Source organism: Rosa chinensis, chromosome 5 (genome assembly GCF_002994745.2).
Source record: "Rosa chinensis cultivar Old Blush chromosome 5, RchiOBHm-V2, whole genome shotgun sequence".
NCBI classification, from domain to species: Eukaryota; Viridiplantae; Streptophyta; class Magnoliopsida; order Rosales; family Rosaceae; genus Rosa; species Rosa chinensis.
The window spans coordinates 16,095,447-16,102,989 of NC_037092.1; the positions used below are offsets into that span (position 1 = coordinate 16,095,447).

At 39.4% G+C, this 7,543-nt stretch overlaps 2 long non-coding RNA genes across 3 annotated transcripts; both read right to left on the bottom strand.

Annotated features, from left to right (window-relative positions):
* Positions 1-4,144: 4,144 nt before the first annotated feature.
* On the bottom strand, positions 4,145-6,139 carry LOC121049411. 2 transcript variants are annotated; one of them, XR_005800075.1, is made up of 3 exons: positions 5,767-5,959; positions 5,487-5,645; positions 4,145-4,334 (listed from the first exon to the last, which is right to left on the bottom strand). It is a non-coding gene; the product is annotated as an uncharacterized LOC121049411 (long non-coding RNA). The 2 variants fall into 2 exon arrangements; XR_005800074.1 differs by lacking the exon at positions 4,145-4,334 and adding an exon at positions 6,108-6,139 and having other exon boundaries at positions 5,345-5,645; positions 5,767-5,918.
* Positions 6,140-6,335: 196 nt separating this feature from the next.
* LOC121049412 lies at positions 6,336-7,273 on the bottom strand. Its single transcript, XR_005800076.1, has 3 exons — positions 7,020-7,273; positions 6,735-6,856; positions 6,336-6,632 (listed from the first exon to the last, which is right to left on the bottom strand). It is a non-coding gene; the product is annotated as an uncharacterized LOC121049412 (long non-coding RNA).
* Positions 7,274-7,543: the final 270 nt, after the last annotated feature.

The following is a 7,543-nucleotide window of genomic DNA, read 5'->3' on the forward strand; positions in this document are numbered from 1 at the left end:
CACATAAAGTAGGTTCCGGTTGAGTTGATCACCTAACATTAGTCGTCATATATTTTGGCTATTGTGTTATTTCTATTTATTAGGATACCCAAACCTTTGGCTACTTTTAAAAGAACAATGCCTTCTTAGTAATATGAAAAGGTGGTTTGTACTCACATAGTATTTATCTGAAGAAATTAATGTTAAACCTATCTATACAGAGTGTGAAGGACAAAATCTTGAACTTGAACTATTTGGCCAAGTTCACATCCCCAAGTTCAAGTGTGAGGTCCTGCGTTTCCGGTATGGCTTCTATCTCAAACTCAACTAGTTGATGTCCTCCTTGATAATACTGGAATTTCTGGTCGAATTCCTGAGGAATGGGTCTTGAAGATATCATCACAAGTTGAATCTTTGAGCTTACCTAACAATGACATTGGTCCTTTCCAAAAAAAAAAAAAAACAACAATGACATTGGTGGAAAACTTCCCTTCCGATTCAAGTTTTCGAAAATAACTGTCATGGATTTGAGTCGTAATCAATTTGAGGGTACACTCCAGCAGTTTTTGCCCACTAATGCACCTCTATTAGAAGATTTGTATCTTTCTGATAATCGTTTGAAAGGAACTATTCCACCTTCAATTTGCCAAGTGCAACATATGAGAATCCTTTCTCTAAGGAACAATCAATTTTCTGGAGAGTTCCCTCAAGAATGGAGTCTGTGGAGCGAAATACTAGTCTTGGATGTCTCAAACAACAGTCTCTCTGGTAATATTCCCACTTCAATGGGCATCTCAACTCTCAAGTTCTATTCGAGTTTTAAAGATGAACAACAATCTTTTTGGGGGAGAAATTCCTTCTTCCTTGCAAAATTGCTCTGGTTTGATTGATATTGACTTTAGTGGCAACAAACTCACTGGAATCCTACCTATATGGATAGGGTCGAAGCTATCTATATTGAAAGTTCTACGGTTGCGATTCAACTTTCTAAGTGGAAATATTCCCCAACAGTTGTGCAATCTTCAATACCTCCATATCCTAGACCTACGCCATAACAACATTTCAGACACTATTCCCAAGTGTTTGAGTAATTTGACTACTCTACGCTCCTATGTATCCTCTTGGATTTCCTATGACAATTACGACGAGTCAACAACTGTTATCATGAAAGGAAGAGAACTTGTATATGACATTGATCATACTTTACGTTTCGTAATAAGCATTGATTTTTCATCTAATAATTTAGAAGGTGAAATCCCTAAATATATAAGTTCTCTCGTTGAGCTAGTTTCCTTGAACTTGTCGAGGAACCATTTAACTGGAAAGATTCCATGGAAGTTTAGGAACTTAAGCAAGTTGGAAACTCTTGATCTTGAAAGCTTAGAGCAAGCTTGAAGAAACTGAGAGAAAAGAGAGAGAGAGAAATAGAAACTCTCTGTATATATGAGACGTAATTGACTAGCTTAGTTACAATGAGAATAGGTCAAGGAATATATAGGAAGCCTAATTAACCAACTAAGTAACAGAGACTACTATCTTTTAGCCACATGACAAGATGAGCTGCAGCACATGCATACACTGTGTGTAACAACCTAATAACCGTGTAATAATGTGTAACACTCTAATAACCTAAAGGTAAAAAGGAAATCCCTGATTTGACTTTTGCAATATATTCTAACACCCCTCCTCAGCTTGATGGGGAGGCGGGTCATCAAGCTGGACTAGTTGAACTGATGAAGAACAGAGAGGTGACAGATGGAGAGGACCCAACATGAGGTGATGGCAGAGGTAGACATGCTGAGGGGAGCATAGGCCTTTGGTAAACAAATCAGCAAGTCGATCATGAGTGGAGACAAACTGCAACCGGATAGAACCATCTCCACAAACTGCAACCGGATAGAACCATCTTTAACCTTGTCTCTAGTGACAAGTAGGTTGTAATACCCCTCCTTAGCACCATCATATCTGTAAAAGAAGCAAACGAGAAAACTAGAGAATGGCAGCAAGTAATGTTTGTTTCAACCAGGATGAAGAAGAGGCAGTGATGGCCATAACTTCATTGATTGACAAGCTCTCCTACAATTCATCATAATTTGACTTTCTGGAGCTCCATTGCCTGAGATACCAAGTTGCCAGTGTTGGCCAAATCCATTTGGCTTTCTATTAACTGTTGCTCTTCTTGCTTGACTCTAACCATTGGTCTCATGCTTCCAGACAGTGAAGAAAAGTGCTTCATTTGATCACTACTAGAAACAATATGAAAATCATCACCTTTGCTGATATTTCCCTTCCTCGAATTAATCACACTATCGATAGTAGCATGACCATTTGTAGTGTTAAGAATAGAGGAAGCTTCAAGTTCTTCAGATTGTTTCATTGTACCTTCATTTCCAAAATCATCACCTTTGCTGATATTTCCCTTCCTCGAATTAATCACACTATCGATAGTAGCATGACCATTTGTAGTGTTAAGAATAGAGGAAGCTTCAAGTTCTTCAGATTGTTTCATTGTACCTTCATTTCCTGTCTTCTCAAAATCTGTTCCTACCAAAATCTCTCCTGGTGTAGTAGCAGTAGCACCCATAATAGAACTACTTGGCTCACTTTTATCATTTTGTTGTGGAATACTCACATGTGCAACAGGTTTTTCAGGGGGAACAAGAATTGGTAGAATATGCATATAAAATCCATCACCTGAGTTAGAGTTTCTTGACTTATGATAAGAACTCACATTGTGTTGAGACACACCACCTTTTGATTTTGAGCAGCCTTTACTAAACTTGACATCATGTTGAGCTTGACCTTGAGATTTAGATCCACTATATGATAGGTTACCAATAGATTGAAGGGCATTGTTTTGTTGAAAACCACCACTACTTTGCTGTTGTGAAAAACCTCCATTGTGCTGAAAATAACCATCACCATATGCAGCATTGTGTACTTGTGATTGTAGTTGTCGAGTACCATTGAATGCCCCATTAAGTGCACCATTACTGATAGACAATGAGGGCATCAAACCAATAATAGGTGCAGTAGTATGTGAAGTAGATGACACAAAACAATTACCAACATATGGAGATGGAAAGAATGCATTGGGTGGTGTTCCTGCATTTGATATCCCATATTGCATTTTCTGAGATGAGTTGACAGGATTATTTTGTGCAGCCATAGCAGCCAGAGGTGACAAAGGAATACTTGCATTCAATGGTGACAAAGGAAGACTTGCAGGAGCATAGATAGACTTCATAGTTTGTTCAATCTCATCTTCAGCAATGAGCAAAAGAGATCTTAATTCTCTCATTGAAACAGGGGAGCTTAGTGTTTTGATTCTTATTACAGCTTTTATGGTAGCAAACTCTGAGGGCAAACCATGGAGAACCGAGACTACCATGTCCTCATCATCCATATAAACTCCCATTGTAGCAAGCTGATCACAGATTGACTTGACTCGAAGTAAGTACCTATCAATAGAGTCTGAGCCTTTTTGGATGTTGTATAAGGAGTTTTTGAGATTCATGATGTTATATCGTGAATCATCAACATATTTCTCCTTAAGTCGACACCAAATTTCCTTAGAAGACTTACTTCCAATAATGAAGCAGAGAGCATCACTGGATAGAGTAGAAGCAAGTATCGACATAATGGCAGAATCAATTTGCACCCAATTCATGTACTCCTTTTCTATATCAGATGCAACCCCATTTTCTTCCATAATCACGCGTTCTGAAGGACAAGGGACTGATCCATCGACATATCTCATTAGGCCACAGCCTTTTAACAATGTCTCTACCAGAAATTTCCATGTTACATAGTTAGAGTTATCTAACTGAACTGTAATGAGATTGTAGAAATTGGATAGTAGACAATTTTGTAACATTGTATTGGTATCCATGATGCAAAGCAACCTGAAAGAGACTCAGAAATCTTCACAGCTCATTTCTTCTTGACGATGTACATCAAAGTATACATCGTTCTTTCACCAATTTTTCATCGATCAACAACCAGATTCTAAAAGAAACCACAAACCATAACAAAGAGAACATCTGAACTACAATCCCCAAAATTCTAGGGTTTCAAAGTATCAAATGCTCAGAATTTCTTACGAATCAACTACTGCATCTTGTGCCAAATCGAAATCGAACAAAATGTATATGATAACAAAGCTTCAAAGCTAATCAATTTCTGTAAATTTCTCAGTAATTTTCAAGAACATGAAGTTAGAGTCTTGAGAGAGGGATGCACTTATCTCTGTAGCAAATCCAAAGATCGAACACAGAGAGTGAAATTGAACACGAAGCTAAGCTAAAGGAGCACGATGGAGCTTGAGGAACAAACCCGAGGTCGCAACCTGGGACCTGATACCATGAAAGCTTAGAGCAAGCTTGAAGAAACTGAGAGAAAAGAGAGAGAGAGAAATAGAAACTCTCTGTATATATGAGACGTAATTGACTAGCTTAGTTACAATGAGAATAGGTCAAGGAATATATAGGAAGCCTAATTAACCAACTAAGTAACAGAGACTACTATCTTTTAGCCACATGACAAGATGAGCTGCAGCACATGCATACACTGTGTGTAACAACCTAATAACCGTGTAATAATGTGTAACACTCTAATAACCTAAAGGTAAAAAGGAAATCCCTGATTTGACTTTTGCAATATATTCTAACAGATCTCTCACACAACCACCTTTCAGGAGAGATTCCCCAAAGCTTTTCTTCTTTGACTTGTCTTATAACAACCTCTCTGGAAGAATTCCTTCAGGTTTCCAGCTTCAAACACTGGATAATTCATCATATGTGGAGAATCCATCACTATGTGGTTTTCCTCTTTCAACCAAGTGCCAGGGAAATGACACCCAAACAAAGCAAACTTTTCCAAGAGGAGATAGTGAAGATGAAGATGGTAATGGAAAGCTTGGTTTCTATATTAGCAAGGTCCTCGGGTTTGCCATAGGCTTTTGGGGTGTTTGTGGCACGTTACTCATAAAGAAGTCACAGAGGTATGCCTATTTTCCATTCTTTGACAACACCAAAGAGAAAATAGCACTGGCAATTGCTTTGAAGGTAAGATGTTTGCAAAGAAGATTTTGATCGGGAAAAGAACTTGTAATACAATAATAAGAATCATGTATGTTCTTTCTTTTAAATACCGTAATGTAATGTGTAACGCCCCAAGCTGGACCTCACCAGCTTAAGCACGTCACAATGCCGCAAATCTCTAAGACATAAACCGAACGCTCGATTTACGTCCTAGAAAACAAATAGGCATTTTGTTTAATAAACTTTTCGTAAAAGCACAGCGGAACGTAAAAATGTTTTTATGAAAATCTTTGAAATACTAAAGTCAATTCATTCGTCCCGAACTTGATATGATGTTCACTCAAGGATAACGAACTTCAAGGAATAAGAATTCATCCAGGTTTGGCACAAGACTAGCTTCCAACAAGTTCCGGAATACAAATTTCAAGAAATAGAAATCAGAGTAAAGTCGGGAAGATGATTTACCGAACTTATTCCGCACACCCAGCTCCGTCCGCTATTGTCCCGTTACCAGTACTCAGTACATGCATCTACATTGTTGTAGGGGTGAGCTTTCGTCCTCGCTGCTCAATAGGAACTCTACCCCGACTAGATTTGAAGACCGATAAATAAATAAATTTTGGGCTGCCCAGTATGAAAGCATGCTTAAACCAAATATTTCAAAGAACGAAAAACTTTATAAAAATTCTTTCTAACTCAAAATTCGATGTAAGATACTAAAATAAACACGCACGCTGAATCTTACCTGATGGCCCGTCCCGAGGACCCACTACACGACTTTACCTCAATTAATTTGTAAACTAGGTAAGCGTGGCAAGAGCGTCCACTACCTAGCTACACACACGGAATCAGGTTGCCATTGCAATCGCTCACTGTCCGACCGGTGTAGCTAACCCTCTGGAGGTTAAGAGGATCGAACCCAAGGAAGTCAGTGCCACCCTTCGCTCTCAAGCCATCACATTTCTCATATGGTTGGTTAGTATGCTTCACATTTTAACTTAACCAAACCACACAACTTAACATGCATAACTTTAAAACAACTTAACAAAATAAAATCACGCATCAAGGAGAGTTCTGAATCCCTACCTGGATTCCGATGCTTTCTCTCACATACTCCGAGAGTCGCGAACCTTCCGTTTGTTGGGTAACTGGAGTCCTAAGTTTCAAAAATTCGATCGTTAATAATCTATTGAACAATATTTGAAACCTCGACGATTAACAAATTATACAACCAACTTTTCCTGGTTTGACCAGGATTGACCAAGTTTGACCAATATTTGACCGAGCTTAACCAATCACTAATACACAAGCAAACTGAATCTCAAACAAGGTGTGCCCAACTACTAAGGACACCCAAAACATATTTTCTTTCCTTAACCGGTATACAACCATTTCCACTGTCATCAACACAACCATTTCAAGATCATGATCACATTCAAAGTTAAACCAACAATCAACCAAGGCATACAAACTTCAAGGAAACTTCGAATTTACCTTCGTTCTATCTAATTTGCAGACTGGAACTCAAACTTCTTCACAGTAGCTTCTTGATGGAAACTCGACAATGAATAACTCTTTCTCCTCTCTCGTCAATTTCAAACTTGACGAATTCTGGGTTTACAAACACGACTAGGTATCAATTCCCAATTCTGTATTCAACACAACTAAGCCTCAAACCATATTCTAGTACTAAAATTGAGTCGAAAGACAAACCAGAGAAGTCACCGGACAGAACCTCGGTGGAAGCCGAGTGCACCCAAACACAGCTTCTCCACAAACTTGATCGAACTCGAAGATCACGTAAACCAGCGTGTAGAGTACGAAGAATAGACCGTCTTTCATGTAGCAAGCAAGCCCAGAAGTGCCGGAAAAGTCGCCGGCGTCGACGAACACGGCGGAGCCGAGAATTCCCAAAAACGAAAATCATCAGAACCTAATCGAATTCAGAAACTAATCACACATGTATGTAGAGCATGAAGAGAAGATGAGGTTTCATACCACATGCAGCTCAACCGGTGGCCGGAGTCGCCAGAATTTGCAGAAACTCGCCGAAGAAAACTCTGAACGTCCGGTCGTCGATTCTCCTTTCACGATCAATGCATGTATGATCCGGTGCCACAGAAAGGTTGGCGACGGCAAGACGAAGCTAACAATATCTGTGCGCCGGCCGGAGGCGACCGGAAGGAGAAGCGCCGTTCGGGTCAAGGTGTCGGGTCGCGGTCTCCTTTTCGCGGGTCCAGGTACTGAGTGATCTGGAGGCTGGAGCCTTGATTAGCTCAAGTCCACTTTATTTTTATGGCCAGGATGAAGCGGTGGAAGCTTTGGACGGCCATGATTGCATCGGAGGAATTTCCTTTTTCTTTAGTAATTTTCTAAAATTTCGAAACTTCAGAAAATTACGACAGATAGCTCGGGTATCCGAAAAATTCCCCGAAAATTCCCACGAACTCGTCGTATTGTGTACTTTATTATCCAACTCTTACATTACGGATTTCACCTTGTAAAAATTTTTGAAAATATTC